Here is a 16,413-nt window from a genome sequence, read left to right on the forward strand (position 1 = left end):
AATGCAATTTGGTAAATCATTTATGTAAATTAAAAATAGTAGTGGACCCAAGACTGTTCCTTGAGGTACACCTGAGTTTACTATTATCGGTGTTGATTTAGAGCCATTTATTATTACAGTTTGTTCTCTCCCTATCAGAAAGTCCTTAATCCACTGATGCAGTGGACCATTAATGCCGAAATATTTTAATTTTTTAAGCAAACTATGGTGGTGAACTTTGTCAAAAGCCTTAGAAAAATCTAGTAAGATAGCATCTATTTGTTCACTATTATATTAAGCCAATCCTACACCCATACTACTTGTATACATAAAATTGGGTGGATCTAGAATTTTAGATCTAGATAGACTAGATTTTTATTAAAATTCTAGATCTTTTCTATTAAGTAATAAAAACCTTTAAAATGTATTTTAATATGGATGAAGCTGAACAGAAAGGATTGGAAAATAGTCGATGCCAACGCAGAGGCTCTTGTTCTCGTATGAGCCATAGTTGTCTATTGACTGAAGGTGGTGGAGATAATTCAACAAGATGATTTACAATGTAATTCAAGAGATCTGTCTAGGTTAGTTCATTATTTTTCTTGAAGATTTCTATGATCAAGTCTAGATTTTCTAGATCTAGCATCATATACAATAATTTCTAGAGATCTAGTGCTAAGTCCTATACATATGGGATCTAGATCTAATCAAGATCTATCTAAAATCAGAATAAAAAATATGGAATGTCACACTAGATTTAGAATAGAATAGCAAAGTTTTACCAATATCTAGATTTTTAGTCCAGTAAATCAACTTATATAGATCAAAATATAAATTAAATTCACCTTTATCTATCCCTTAGTCTGATGGACTGTTAAGGCACCACACAAGGTTTGTCGACCATTCTTTTCCTCACCGTCTTTTGAATGACTAATTCCTGAGAATAGTAAACCGTTATTGTTAAAGAATATACAGGTAATCAGTGCTTTTTTGTAAAGAAATAGGTGCCGGAGCTCAGTGATGGATTGCCTTTTAACAACTAATAAATAAATAATAAACTTTAAAATACAAAAGTAACTTTTTCGCTGCATTGAAAAAAGTGCCGGTACGCTGTACCAGTGCTTACTGTAATGCTGCTGACCTGAAAAATTGTAGTTAAACTAAATAATACAGTAATATTAAGCCCATACTAATTAGTCTTAGATATATAGATCTAGAAATTATATTGACATTGTGTAGATCTAGTCAATCTAGATTTCAAAGCAAAGAAAACAGAAGAACGGTAGACCATAAGGCAAAGACGATAGGATTGACATGGACCAAGCTGAAGAAATCCAGAATATTTATTGAAAATTTTAAGTTAGATCTAGACTAATAATCTAGAATACTAGGACTATAGTAATCTATACATTCTTTTCTAGACTCTACTAGACAAACTCTAATGATGATTCTAATATTAAATATGTAGATCTAGAGCAGTGGTTCCCAAATTTTTTTGTCTCGTAGACCCCTTGCCATGTTTTCTGCTTTTCGGTAAAACCCCTGCTTAACTTATATTTTTTTTTTTTTGTATTTTTTTTTTTTAGATAAATTTTTTTAAATTTTTCTTTTTATTTATTTTTTTATTTTTTTTAGATAATTTTTTTTTTTTTTTTTTAATTTTTTGTTTTTTCGAGAATTGACTTTCCCGGTACTGACTTCACTGTAGACCAGTGGTTCCCAAACTTTTATAAAAAAATTTTTATAATTTTTTTAAAAATTTTTTTTCTTTTTTTTTTTCCGAGAATTGACTATCTTGGGACTAACTTCACTGTAGACCAGTGGTTCCCAAAATTTTAGTAAAATTTTTTATTTTTTTTTTTGTTGTTTTTTTTATAAAAAAAATTTTTTTTTAATTTTTTTTTTTCAATTTTTTTTTTTAGATAAATTTTTTTTGGTAATTTCTTTAGATAAATTTTGTTTTAAATTTTTTTTTTTTTTTTTGATAATTCACTATCCCAGGACTGATTTCACTGTAGACCAGTGGTTCCCAAACATTCAGTAAATTTTTTTTTTTTTTTTTTTTTTTATAAAATTTTTTTTTTTTAATTTTTTTTTTTTTTTTTTTTTTTCAGTAAATTTTTTTTTTTTTTTTTAAATTTTTTTAGATAAATTTTGTTTTAAATTTTTTTTTTTTTTGAGAATTCACTATTGCGGGACTGACTTCACTGTAGACCAGTGGTTCCCAAACTTTTTTGTTTCGTAGACCCCTTGCCATGTTTTCTGCTTTTTGGTAGACCCCCTGCTTAACTTATATTGCTTTTTTTTTTCAATTTATTTGAAAACTAATTTCTAATTTTAGTGAGTTGAAGAGTAAAATGCAATTTAAAAATACATATAAGTATTAAATAATAACTCATTTTTATTGATAAAATTCAAATTTAACCAATTTAATATGTATTGCTGGAATCATCAAACACACTGGAAATGTTTTTTTACCCAGGCTTATCATCTGTTCCTATGGATGTCATGTTTCATACATTCTATAAAGAAGACATTCAAACAATAAATATTAATTAATTAATTTGTTTTAAGTATCATTGTAAAAATTTTCGCAAAGAGTTTCTCGTGTATCTTTCACGTGTCCGCCGAACTGTTTTCACTAAAGGGGAAGGGACGAAGGCGAGTAACTGGCGCCTTAGCCGGTAGGCTTCAAGCAGGAAGAGCTCATTAGCCACATAGCAGAAGGAAAACTGAATTTAAAAATCTGCTGCCTTGCAACTATTCCCAAACATGGAAAAGCTGTCGTGGGTCAACCCTGAGGAAAAATAAGGAGCTGGCAACCCCTAGGCAGTTTACAGCACACAGCGCTACACACCATCAGAGCCTGTGACGCCACTGGTTCCAAACTGATCCCAAACTGTATATATTTCCTTTGCAAAGAATCACATAAGAAGCTTTTAATTTGATAACTCATGCCACCGATGTGCCCTTGAACTGTATTTTTGTTTAAAGAAATTCTTTTAATAATATCAGATGTAGGTGTGTGTAAAACAGTTTTCACAACTACAACGGCTGGTAAAATCAATGTTTTACCTATGTTTCCATATTTTGCTATAAGTAAAGAGATATTGTAAGATGCTCACAAACCAACATCTTCTCTCTATATATATGATGTTGAAGTGAGATTGTGTGGGTCTATTCTTAACTTTATCTTTGAGTGCTAGAAAATTTTTAAATCTTTATCTATTTTGTTAGGTTGACATTGTCTCAGATGATCCTCTAGCAATTGGTTTCGTATCATTATTCTAAAAAAGTCACTTAGGCAACGGCTTGTTTGACAAGGAAGGAATGAATCCCAGTTTTAAATAATCAATGATGGACAGTGTACATTTCTTTTCGTTAAACATTTGTTACATGCAGACAAAATTAAAATTTTTAAATAAGTATTGAGAAGATTCTTTGGTTTGATTAGCAGGATATATATTTAAATGATTTACCAAGATAAAAATCATATATTACTGTATAAAATAATTACATTAAATGAATGTAAAAATTAAAAAAAGAGTGATAAAGTCCCTTAATGTAATTAACACCATTTTTTTTACAAAATACATTAAATTCTTACCATTACCTATCAATCAGTCTGTTGAACCATGGGGGCACCACACAAGATCTGTCAACAGCCCTTCTATATTCCTCTCTGTACTTAGCCCTGGATAAACCATTTCATGGCAGACCTGCCCATTCTTTCATGTCTTCACATTGCTCTCTGTCTTTCATTCTTCATCCTGGAACTCAATGGTCAAAGGAGCATAACCCTGGTATTATTTTCTGGAAATAAAAAAAGACTGATTTAGTCCCTTAATGTAATTAACACAATTTTAAAAAAAAAATACATTAAATTCTTACCATTACCAATCAATTAGTCTGTTGAACCATGGGGGCACCACACAAGATCTGTCAACAGCCCTTCTATATTCCTCTCTGTACTTAGCCCTGGATAAACCATTTCTTGGCAGACCTGCCCATTCTTTGATGTCTTTCCATCTCTCTGTCTTCCTTCTTTGTACACAAATGGGGAAAAAATGGACCATAATTCTTAAAAAAGAAATTTAATATCATTAAATAAAATTTAATTTAATTTCTAATTATTAATAAAATATCTTACCAGAATGCTAGCCACACTTTCTAAAACTATGACCAGTGCCTTATTTAAATCTTGAATTATATTTCTAGTCTAGGAGTTCCAATCAATTTTGTTGTATACAAAGGCCATGATACTGATTATAGGAATATGCCAGATGTCTGTTTCAGCATCTGAGTAAATAAATTAATGAAACTCCTATGACTCTAAGTTAGGGTAATGTCATCTTTCATATCTGTATTAAAAAAACACAAAAAAAAAACAAAAAAAAACTGGACATACATTCCTCATTATCAGTTCCCATCCTGTTTGTCATTTAAATATTTTGGACATTCCTTTTACATTCCAGCCAAGATCTTGCAGCGGACAGTAGAAAATGGCAGTTTGAACTTCAGATCATTGTGTCAACCGTCTCGTGCAAACCACAAAACCAGGCAGTGTAATCAAGATCTACCTAAGAATGAAAAATACTATCAGATACAATTTCACATTACATCTAAAAAAGGATAGCTATATTTAACTTGATCTAGTAGAAGATGTACAACTATCATACCCATATAATGTAGATTAACAAACTGATTCAAGATAAATACTATTATCTTCTTATCTTATATAATACAGACGTTACTTCAAAAAAGAAGATGATTACGTCCTACGCGTCAAACATTTAGTCATGCATATTAACCAATGACTTAAATTCTGCCAAGTCACTGGTTTTCCTGGCTAGCTCAGGCAACCCATTTCATGCTCTAATAGCACTAGGGAAAAAGGAGTATTTGTACAAATTTGTCCTAGCATATGAGACGAGGAATGTGCCTTTATCTTTGTGTCTTTCAGAGTATTTTATTAAATTTTGTTTTTGTATTTGAAGATTATGGTTCAGTGTTTTATGTATGATTGCTACTTTACTTTTGAGCCTTCTGTCCTGAAGACTTTCTAAATTTAGTGATTTTACTAAAGGTGTTACTCTAGTCAAATGTGAATATTCGTTTGTTATGAATCGCACTGCTCTATTTTGTGTCTGTTCTAGTTTCTTAATGTTTTCTTGAGTTGTGGGGTCCCAAACGGAGGATGCATATTCTATTATTGGCCTAACCAAAGTTTTAAATAACATTTTAGTTTTATGTTCTTATTTGATTTATAGAAATTTCTTTTAATAAATCCTAATGCTTTGTTTGATTTTTTTGTAGTTTCATCAATATGTGGATTCCATGACAGTTTTTCATTTATTATAACACCTAGGTATTTTGCGTTTTTAGTCTGTGTTACTGGTTTGCCATGAATAAGATAAGTGGAATTAATTTGTTTTAGTTTTTTTGTTACTCTTAACAACTGACATTTTTCTGGGTGGAAAGACATGCTCCAATTTGATTCCCATTTCTGTAATTCATCTAATTCTCTTTGTAAAATATCTGTGTCTTGTGTTGTTTTTATTGTTCTATATATTATGCAATCGTCTGCAAATAATCTGACTTTTGTTCCTGAAGTAATGCAATTTGGTAAATCATTTATGTAAATTAAAAATAGTAGTGGACCCAAGACTGTTCCTTGAGGTACACCTGAGTTTACTATTATCGGTGTTGATTTAGAGCCATTTATTATTACAGTTTGTTCTCTCCCTATCAGAAAGTCCTTAATCCACTGATGCAGTGGACCATTAATGCCGAAATATTTTAATTTTTTAAGCAAACTATGGTGGTGAACTTTGTCAAAAGCCTTAGAAAAATCTAGTAAGATAGCATCTATTTGTTCACTATTATATTAAGCCAATCCTACACCCATACTACTTGTATACATAAAATTGGGTGGATCTAGAATTTTAGATCTAGATAGACTAGATTTTTATTAAAATTCTAGATCTTTTCTATTAAGTAATAAAAACCTTTAAAATGTATTTTAATATGGATGAAGCTGAACAGAAAGGATTGGAAAATAGTCGATGCCAACGCAGAGGCTCTTGTTCTCGTATGAGCCATAGTTGTCTATTGACTGAAGGTGGTGGAGATAATTCAACAAGATGATTTACAATGTAATTCAAGAGATCTGTCTAGGTTAGTTCATTATTTTTCTTGAAGATTTCTATGATCAAGTCTAGATTTTCTAGATCTAGCATCATATACAATAATTTCTAGAGATCTAGTGCTAAGTCCTATACATATGGGATCTAGATCTAATCAAGATCTATCTAAAATCAGAATAAAAAATATGGAATGTCACACTAGATTTAGAATAGAATAGCAAAGTTTTACCAATATCTAGATTTTTAGTCCAGTAAATCAACTTATATAGATCAAAATATAAATTAAATTCACCTTTATCTATCCCTTAGTCTGATGGACTGTTAAGGCACCACACAAGGTTTGTCAACCATTCTTTTCCTCACCGTCTTTTGAATGACTAATTCCTGAGAATAGTAAACCGTTATTGTTAAAGAATATACAGGTAATCAGTGCTTTTTTGTAAAGAAATAGGTGCCGGAGCTCAGTGATGGATTGCCTTTTAACAACTAATAAATAAATAATAAACTTTAAAATACAAAAGTAACTTTTTCGCTGCATTGAAAAAAGTGCCGGTACGCTGTACCAGTGCTTACTGTAATGCTGCTGACCTGAAAAATTGTAGTTAAACTAAATAATACAGTAATATTAAGCCCATACTAATTAGTCTTAGATATATAGATCTAGAAATTATATTGACATTGTGTAGATCTAGTCAATCTAGATTTCAAAGCAAAGAAAACAGAAGAACGGTAGACCATAAGGCAAAGACGATAGGATTGACATGGACCAAGCTGAAGAAATCCAGAATATTTATTGAAAATTTTAAGTTAGATCTAGACTAATAACTAGAATACTAGGACTATAGTAATCTATACATTCTTTTCTAGACTCTACTAGACAAACTCTAATGATGATTCTAATATTAAGTAGATCTAGAGCAGTGGTTCCCAAATTTTTTGTCTCGTAGACCCCTTGCCATGTTTTCTGCTTTTCGGTAAAACCCCTGCTTAACTTATATTTTTTTTTTTGTATTTTTTTTTATAGATAAATTTTTTTAAATTTTTATTTTTATTTATTTTTTTATTTTTTTTAGATAATTTTTTTATTTTTTTTTTAATTTTTTTTTTTTTTCGAGAATTGACTTTCCCGGTACTGACTTCACTGTAGACCAGTGGTTCCCAAACTTTTATAAAAAAATGTTTATAATTTTTAAAAAAATTTTTTTTATTTTTTTTTTCCGAGAATTGACTATCTTGGGACTAACTTCACTGTAGACCAGTGGTTCCCAAAATTTTAGTAAAATTTTTTTTTTTTTTTTGTTGTTTTTTTTATAAAAAAAAATTTTTTTTAATTTTTTTTTTTCAATTTTTTTTTTTAGATAAATTTTTTTTGGTAATTTTTTTAGATAAATTTTGTTTTAAATTTTTTTTTTTTTTTTGAGAATTCACTATCCCAGGACTGATTTCACTGTAGACCAGTGGTTCCCAAACATTCAGTAAATTTTTTTTTTTTTTTTTTTTTTTTTTTTTTTTTTTTTTTTTTTTTTTTTTTTTTTTTTTTTTTTTTTCAGTAAATTTTTTTTTTTTTTTTTAAATTTTTTTAGATAAATTTTGTTTTAAATTTTTTTTTTTTTTGAGAATTCACTATTGCGGGACTGACTTCACTGTAGACCAGTGGTTCCCAAACTTTTTTGTTTCGTAGACCCCTTGCCATGTTTTCTGCTTTTTGGTAGACCCCCTGCTTAACTTATATTGCTTTTTTTTTTCAATTTATTTGAAAACTAATTTCTAATTTTAGTGAGTTGAAGAGTAAAATGCAATTTAAAAATACATATAAGTATTAAATAATAACTCATTTTTATTGATAAAATTCAAATTTAACCAATTTAATATGTATTGCTGGAATCATCAAACACACTGGAAATGTTTTTTTACCCAGGCTTATCATCTGTTCCTATGGATGTCATGTTTCATACATTCTATAAAGAAGACATTCAAACAATAAATATTAATTAATTAATTTGTTTTAAGTATCATTGTAAAAATTTTCGCAAAGAGTTTCTCGTGTATCTTTCACGTGTCCGCCGAACTGTTTTCACTAAAGGGGAAGGGACGAAGGCGAGTAACTGGCGCCTTAGCCGGTAGGCTTCAAGCAGGAAGAGCTCATTAGCCACATAGCAGAAGGAAAACTGAATTTAAAAATCTGCTGCCTTGCAACTATTCCCAAACATGGAAAAGCTGTCGTGGGTCAACCCTGAGGAAAAATAAGGAGCTGGCAACCCCTAGGCAGTTTACAGCACACAGCGCTACACACCATCAGAGCCTGTGACGCCACTGGTTCCAAACTGATCCCAAACTGTATATATTTCCTTTGCAAAGAATCACATAAGAAGCTTTTAATTTGATAACTCATGCCACCGATGTGCCCTTGAACTGTATTTTTGTTTAAAGAAATTCTTTTAATAATATCAGATGTAGGTGTGTGTAAAACAGTTTTCACAACTACAACGGCTGGTAAAATCAATGTTTTACCTATGTTTCCATATTTTGCTATAAGTAAAGAGATATTGTAAGATGCTCACAAACCAACATCTTCTCTCTATATATATGATGTTGAAGTGAGATTGTGTGGGTCTATTCTTAACTTTATCTTTGAGTGCTAGAAAATTTTTAAATCTTTATCTATTTTGTTAGGTTGACATTGTCTCAGATGATCCTCTAGCAATTGGTTTCGTATCATTATTCTAAAAAAGTCACTTAGGCAACGGCTTGTTTGACAAGGAAGGAATGAATCCCAGTTTTAAATAATCAATGATGGACAGTGTACATTTCTTTTCGTTAAACATTTGTTACATGCAGACAAAATTAAAATTTTTAAATAAGTATTGAGAAGATTCTTTGGTTTGATTAGCAGGATATATATTTAAATGATTTACCAAGATAAAAATCATATATTACTGTATAAAATAATTACATTAAATGAATGTAAAAATTAAAAAAAGAGTGATAAAGTCCCTTAATGTAATTAACACCATTTTTTTTACAAAATACATTAAATTCTTACCATTACCTATCAATCAGTCTGTTGAACCATGGGGGCACCACACAAGATCTGTCAACAGCCCTTCTATATTCCTCTCTGTACTTAGCCCTGGATAAACCATTTCATGGCAGACCTGCCCATTCTTTCATGTCTTCACATTGCTCTCTGTCTTTCATTCTTCATCCTGGAACTCAATGGTCAAAGGAGCATAACCCTGGTATTATTTTCTGGAAATAAAAAAAGACTGATTTAGTCCCTTAATGTAATTAACACAATTTTAAAAAAAAAATACATTAAATTCTTACCATTACCAATCAATTAGTCTGTTGAACCATGGGGGCACCACACAAGATCTGTCAACAGCCCTTCTATATTCCTCTCTGTACTTAGCCCTGGATAAACCATTTCTTGGCAGACCTGCCCATTCTTTGATGTCTTTCCATCTCTCTGTCTTCCTTCTTTGTACACAAATGGGGAAAAAATGGACCATAATTCTTAAAAAAGAAATTTAATATCATTAAATAAAATTTAATTTAATTTCTAATTATTAATAAAATATCTTACCAGAATGCTAGCCACACTTTCTAAAACTATGACCAGTGCCTTATTTAAATCTTGAATTATATTTCTAGTCTAGGAGTTCCAATCAATTTTGTTGTATACAAAGGCCATGATACTGATTATAGGAATATGCCAGATGTCTGTTTCAGCATCTGAGTAAATAAATTAATGAAACTCCTATGACTCTAAGTTAGGGTAATGTCATCTTTCATATCTGTATTAAAAAAACACAAAAAAAAAACAAAAAAAAACTGGACATACATTCCTCATTATCAGTTCCCATCCTGTTTGTCATTTAAATATTTTGGACATTCCTTTTACATTCCAGCCAAGATCTTGCAGCGGACAGTAGAAAATGGCAGTTTGAACTTCAGATCATTGTGTCAACCGTCTCGTGCAAACCACAAAACCAGGCAGTGTAATCAAGATCTACCTAAGAATGAAAAATACTATCAGATACAATTTCACATTACATCTAAAAAAGGATAGCTATATTTAACTTGATCTAGTAGAAGATGTACAACTATCATACCCATATAATGTAGATTAACAAACTGATTCAAGATAAATACTATTATCTTCTTATCTTATATAATACAGACGTTACTTCAAAAAAGAAGATGATTACGTCCTACGCGTCAAACATTTAGTCATGCATATTAACCAATGACTTAAATTCTGCCAAGTCACTGGTTTTCCTGGCTAGCTCAGGCAACCCATTTCATGCTCTAATAGCACTAGGGAAAAAGGAGTATTTGTACAAATTTGTCCTAGCATATGAGACGAGGAATGTGCCTTTATCTTTGTGTCTTTCAGAGTATTTTATTAAATTTTGTTTTTGTATTTGAAGATTATGGTTCAGTGTTTTATGTATGATTGCTACTTTACTTTTGAGCCTTCTGTCCTGAAGACTTTCTAAATTTAGTGATTTTACTAAAGGTGTTACTCTAGTCAAATGTGAATATTCGTTTGTTATGAATCGCACTGCTCTATTTTGTGTCTGTTCTAGTTTCTTAATGTTTTCTTGAGTTGTGGGGTCCCAAACGGAGGATGCATATTCTATTATTGGCCTAACCAAAGTTTTAAATAACATTTTAGTTTTATGTTCTTATTTGATTTATAGAAATTTCTTTTAATAAATCCTAATGCTTTGTTTGATTTTTTTGTAGTTTCATCAATATGTGGATTCCATGACAGTTTTTCATTTATTATAACACCTAGGTATTTTGCGTTTTTAGTCTGTGTTACTGGTTTGCCATGAATAAGATAAGTGGAATTAATTTGTTTTAGTTTTTTTGTTACTCTTAACAACTGACATTTTTCTGGGTGGAAAGACATGCTCCAATTTGATTCCCATTTCTGTAATTCATCTAATTCTCTTTGTAAAATATCTGTGTCTTGTGTTGTTTTTATTGTTCTATATATTATGCAATCGTCTGCAAATAATCTGACTTTTGTTCCTGAAGTAATGCAATTTGGTAAATCATTTATGTAAATTAAAAATAGTAGTGGACCCAAGACTGTTCCTTGAGGTACACCTGAGTTTACTATTATCGGTGTTGATTTAGAGCCATTTATTATTACAGTTTGTTCTCTCCCTATCAGAAAGTCCTTAATCCACTGATGCAGTGGACCATTAATGCCGAAATATTTTAATTTTTTAAGCAAACTATGGTGGTGAACTTTGTCAAAAGCCTTAGAAAAATCTAGTAAGATAGCATCTATTTGTTCACTATTATATTAAGCCAATCCTACACCCATACTACTTGTATACATAAAATTGGGTGGATCTAGAATTTTAGATCTAGATAGACTAGATTTTTATTAAAATTCTAGATCTTTTCTATTAAGTAATAAAAACCTTTAAAATGTATTTTAATATGGATGAAGCTGAACAGAAAGGATTGGAAAATAGTCGATGCCAACGCAGAGGCTCTTGTTCTCGTATGAGCCATAGTTGTCTATTGACTGAAGGTGGTGGAGATAATTCAACAAGATGATTTACAATGTAATTCAAGAGATCTGTCTAGGTTAGTTCATTATTTTTCTTGAAGATTTCTATGATCAAGTCTAGATTTTCTAGATCTAGCATCATATACAATAATTTCTAGAGATCTAGTGCTAAGTCCTATACATATGGGATCTAGATCTAATCAAGATCTATCTAAAATCAGAATAAAAAATATGGAATGTCACACTAGATTTAGAATAGAATAGCAAAGTTTTACCAATATCTAGATTTTTAGTCCAGTAAATCAACTTATATAGATCAAAATATAAATTAAATTCACCTTTATCTATCCCTTAGTCTGATGGACTGTTAAGGCACCACACAAGGTTTGTCAACCATTCTTTTCCTCACCGTCTTTTGAATGACTAATTCCTGAGAATAGTAAACCGTTATTGTTAAAGAATATACAGGTAATCAGTGCTTTTTTGTAAAGAAATAGGTGCCGGAGCTCAGTGATGGATTGCCTTTTAACAACTAATAAATAAATAATAAACTTTAAAATACAAAAGTAACTTTTTCGCTGCATTGAAAAAAGTGCCGGTACGCTGTACCAGTGCTTACTGTAATGCTGCTGACCTGAAAAATTGTAGTTAAACTAAATAATACAGTAATATTAAGCCCATACTAATTAGTCTTAGATATATAGATCTAGAAATTATATTGACATTGTGTAGATCTAGTCAATCTAGATTTCAAAGCAAAGAAAACAGAAGAACGGTAGACCATAAGGCAAAAACGATAGGATTGACATGGACCAAGCTGAAGAAATCCAGAATATTTATTGAAAATTTTAAGTTAGATCTAGACTAATAACTAGAATACTAGGACTATAGTAATCTATACATTCTTTTCTAGACTCTACTAGACAAACTCTAATGATGATTCTAATATTAAGTAGATCTAGAGCAGTGGTTCCCAAATTTTTTGTCTCGTAGACCCCTTGCCATGTTTTCTGCTTTTCGGTAAAACCCCTGCTTAACTTATATTTTTTTTTTTGTATTTTTTTTTATAGATAAATTTTTTTAAATTTTTATTTTTATTTATTTTTTTATTTTTTTTAGATAATTTTTTTATTTTTTTTTTAATTTTTTTTTTTTTTCGAGAATTGACTTTCCCGGTACTGACTTCACTGTAGACCAGTGGTTCCCAAACTTTTATAAAAAAATGTTTATAATTTTTAAAAAAATTTTTTTTATTTTTTTTTTCCGAGAATTGACTATCTTGGGACTAACTTCACTGTAGACCAGTGGTTCCCAAAATTTTAGTAAAATTTTTTTTTTTTTTTTGTTGTTTTTTTTATAAAAAAAAATTTTTTTTAATTTTTTTTTTTCAATTTTTTTTTTTAGATAAATTTTTTTTGGTAATTTTTTTAGATAAATTTTGTTTTAAATTTTTTTTTTTTTTTTGAGAATTCACTATCCCAGGACTGATTTCACTGTAGACCAGTGGTTCCCAAACATTCAGTAAATTTTTTTTTTTTTTTTTTTTTTTTTTTTTTTTTTTTTTTTTTTTTTTTTTTTTTTTTTTCAGTAAATTTTTTTTTTTTTTTTTAAATTTTTTTAGATAAATTTTGTTTTAAATTTTTTTTTTTTTGAGAATTCACTATTGCGGGACTGACTTCACTGTAGACCAGTGGTTCCCAAACTTTTTTGTTTCGTAGACCCCTTGCCATGTTTTCTGCTTTTTGGTAGACCCCCTGCTTAACTTATATTGCTTTTTTTTTTCAATTTATTTGAAAACTAATTTCTAATTTTAGTGAGTTGAAGAGTAAAATGCAATTTAAAAATACATATAAGTATTAAATAATAACTCATTTTTATTGATAAAATTCAAATTTAACCAATTTAATATGTATTGCTGGAATCATCAAACACACTGGAAATGTTTTTTTACCCAGGCTTATCATCTGTTCCTATGGATGTCATGTTTCATACATTCTATAAAGAAGACATTCAAACAATAAATATTAATTAATTAATTTGTTTTAAGTATCATTGTAAAAATTTTCGCAAAGAGTTTCTCGTGTATCTTTCACGTGTCCGCCGAACTGTTTTCACTAAAGGGGAAGGGACGAAGGCGAGTAACTGGCGCCTTAGCCGGTAGGCTTCAAGCAGGAAGAGCTCATTAGCCACATAGCAGAAGGAAAACTGAATTTAAAAATCTGCTGCCTTGCAACTATTCCCAAACATGGAAAAGCTGTCGTGGGTCAACCCTGAGGAAAAATAAGGAGCTGGCAACCCCTAGGCAGTTTACAGCACACAGCGCTACACACCATCAGAGCCTGTGACGCCACTGGTTCCAAACTGATCCCAAACTGTATATATTTCCTTTGCAAAGAATCACATAAGAAGCTTTTAATTTGATAACTCATGCCACCGATGTGCCCTTGAACTGTATTTTTGTTTAAAGAAATTCTTTTAATAATATCAGATGTAGGTGTGTGTAAAACAGTTTTCACAACTACAACGGCTGGTAAAATCAATGTTTTACCTATGTTTCCATATTTTGCTATAAGTAAAGAGATATTGTAAGATGCTCACAAACCAACATCTTCTCTCTATATATATGATGTTGAAGTGAGATTGTGTGGGTCTATTCTTAACTTTATCTTTGAGTGCTAGAAAATTTTTAAATCTTTATCTATTTTGTTAGGTTGACATTGTCTCAGATGATCCTCTAGCAATTGGTTTCGTATCATTATTCTAAAAAAGTCACTTAGGCAACGGCTTGTTTGACAAGGAAGGAATGAATCCCAGTTTTAAATAATCAATGATGGACAGTGTACATTTCTTTTCGTTAAACATTTGTTACATGCAGACAAAATTAAAATTTTTAAATAAGTATTGAGAAGATTCTTTGGTTTGATTAGCAGGATATATATTTAAATGATTTACCAAGATAAAAATCATATATTACTGTATAAAATAATTACATTAAATGAATGTAAAAATTAAAAAAAGAGTGATAAAGTCCCTTAATGTAATTAACACCATTTTTTTTACAAAATACATTAAATTCTTACCATTACCTATCAATCAGTCTGTTGAACCATGGGGGCACCACACAAGATCTGTCAACAGCCCTTCTATATTCCTCTCTGTACTTAGCCCTGGATAAACCATTTCATGGCAGACCTGCCCATTCTTTCATGTCTTCACATTGCTCTCTGTCTTTCATTCTTCATCCTGGAACTCAATGGTCAAAGGAGCATAACCCTGGTATTATTTTCTGGAAATAAAAAAAGACTGATTTAGTCCCTTAATGTAATTAACACAATTTTAAAAAAAAAATACATTAAATTCTTACCATTACCAATCAATTAGTCTGTTGAACCATGGGGGCACCACACAAGATCTGTCAACAGCCCTTCTATATTCCTCTCTGTACTTAGCCCTGGATAAACCATTTCTTGGCAGACCTGCCCATTCTTTGATGTCTTTCCATCTCTCTGTCTTCCTTCTTTGTACACAAATGGGGAAAAAATGGACCATAATTCTTAAAAAAGAAATTTAATATCATTAAATAAAATTTAATTTAATTTCTAATTATTAATAAAATATCTTACCAGAATGCTAGCCACACTTTCTAAAACTATGACCAGTGCCTTATTTAAATCTTGAATTATATTTCTAGTCTAGGAGTTCCAATCAATTTTGTTGTATACAAAGGCCATGATACTGATTATAGGAATATGCCAGATGTCTGTTTCAGCATCTGAGTAAATAAATTAATGAAACTCCTATGACTCTAAGTTAGGGTAATGTCATCTTTCATATCTGTATTAAAAAAACACACAAAAAAACAAAAAAAAACTGGACATACATTCCTCATTATCAGTTCCCATCCTGTTTGTCATTTAAATATTTTGGACATTCCTTTTACATTCCAGCCAAGATCTTGCAGCGGACAGTAGAAAATGGCAGTTTGAACTTCAGATCATTGTGTCAACCGTCTCGTGCAAACCACAAAACCAGGCAGTGTAATCAAGATCTACCTAAGAATGAAAAATACTATCAGATACAATTTCACATTACATCTAAAAAAGGATAGCTATATTTAACTTGATCTAGTAGAAGATGTACAACTATCATACCCATATAATGTAGATTAACAAACTGATTCAAGATAAATACTATTATCTTCTTATCTTATATAATACAGACGTTACTTCAAAAAAGAAGATGATTACGTCCTACGCGTCAAACATTTAGTCATGCATATTAACCAATGACTTAAATTCTGCCAAGTCACTGGTTTTCCTGGCTAGCTCAGGCAACCCATTTCATGCTCTAATAGCACTAGGGAAAAAGGAGTATTTGTACAAATTTGTCCTAGCATATGAGACGAGGAATGTGCCTTTATCTTTGTGTCTTTCAGAGTATTTTATTAAATTTTGTTTTTGTATTTGAAGATTATGGTTCAGTGTTTTATGTATGATTGCTACTTTACTTTTGAGCCTTCTGTCCTGAAGACTTTCTAAATTTAGTGATTTTACTAAAGGTGTTACTCTAGTCAAATGTGAATATTCGTTTGTTATGAATCGCACTGCTCTATTTTGTGTCTGTTCTAGTTTCTTAATGTTTTCTTGAGTTGTGGGGTCCCAAACGGAGGATGCATATTCTATTATTGGCCTAACCAAAGTTTTAAATAACATTTTAGTTTTATGTTCTTATTTGATTTATAGAAATTTCTTT

At 30.4% G+C, this 16,413-nt stretch overlaps 3 long non-coding RNA genes across 3 annotated transcripts; all 3 read left to right on the top strand.

Moving 5' to 3' along the window:
• The first annotated feature begins 426 nt into the window (after positions 1-426).
• On the top strand, positions 427-4,540 carry LOC129926063 (uncharacterized). Its single transcript, XR_008777745.1, has 3 exons — positions 427-563; positions 842-954; positions 4,455-4,540. It is a non-coding gene; the product is annotated as an uncharacterized LOC129926063 (long non-coding RNA).
• Positions 4,541-6,019: 1,479 nt separating this feature from the next.
• On the top strand, positions 6,020-10,150 carry LOC129926062 (uncharacterized). The gene is made up of 3 exons (XR_008777744.1): positions 6,020-6,156; positions 6,435-6,547; positions 10,037-10,150. It is a non-coding gene; the product is annotated as an uncharacterized LOC129926062 (long non-coding RNA).
• A 1,451-nt stretch (positions 10,151-11,601) lies between these two features.
• On the top strand, positions 11,602-15,722 carry LOC129926061 (uncharacterized). The gene is made up of 3 exons (XR_008777743.1): positions 11,602-11,738; positions 12,017-12,129; positions 15,609-15,722. It is a non-coding gene; the product is annotated as an uncharacterized LOC129926061 (long non-coding RNA).
• The last annotated feature ends 691 nt before the right edge of the window (positions 15,723-16,413 follow it).

Source organism: Biomphalaria glabrata, chromosome 4 (genome assembly GCF_947242115.1).
Source record: "Biomphalaria glabrata chromosome 4, xgBioGlab47.1, whole genome shotgun sequence".
Classification (NCBI taxonomy): Eukaryota; Metazoa; Mollusca; class Gastropoda; family Planorbidae; genus Biomphalaria; species Biomphalaria glabrata.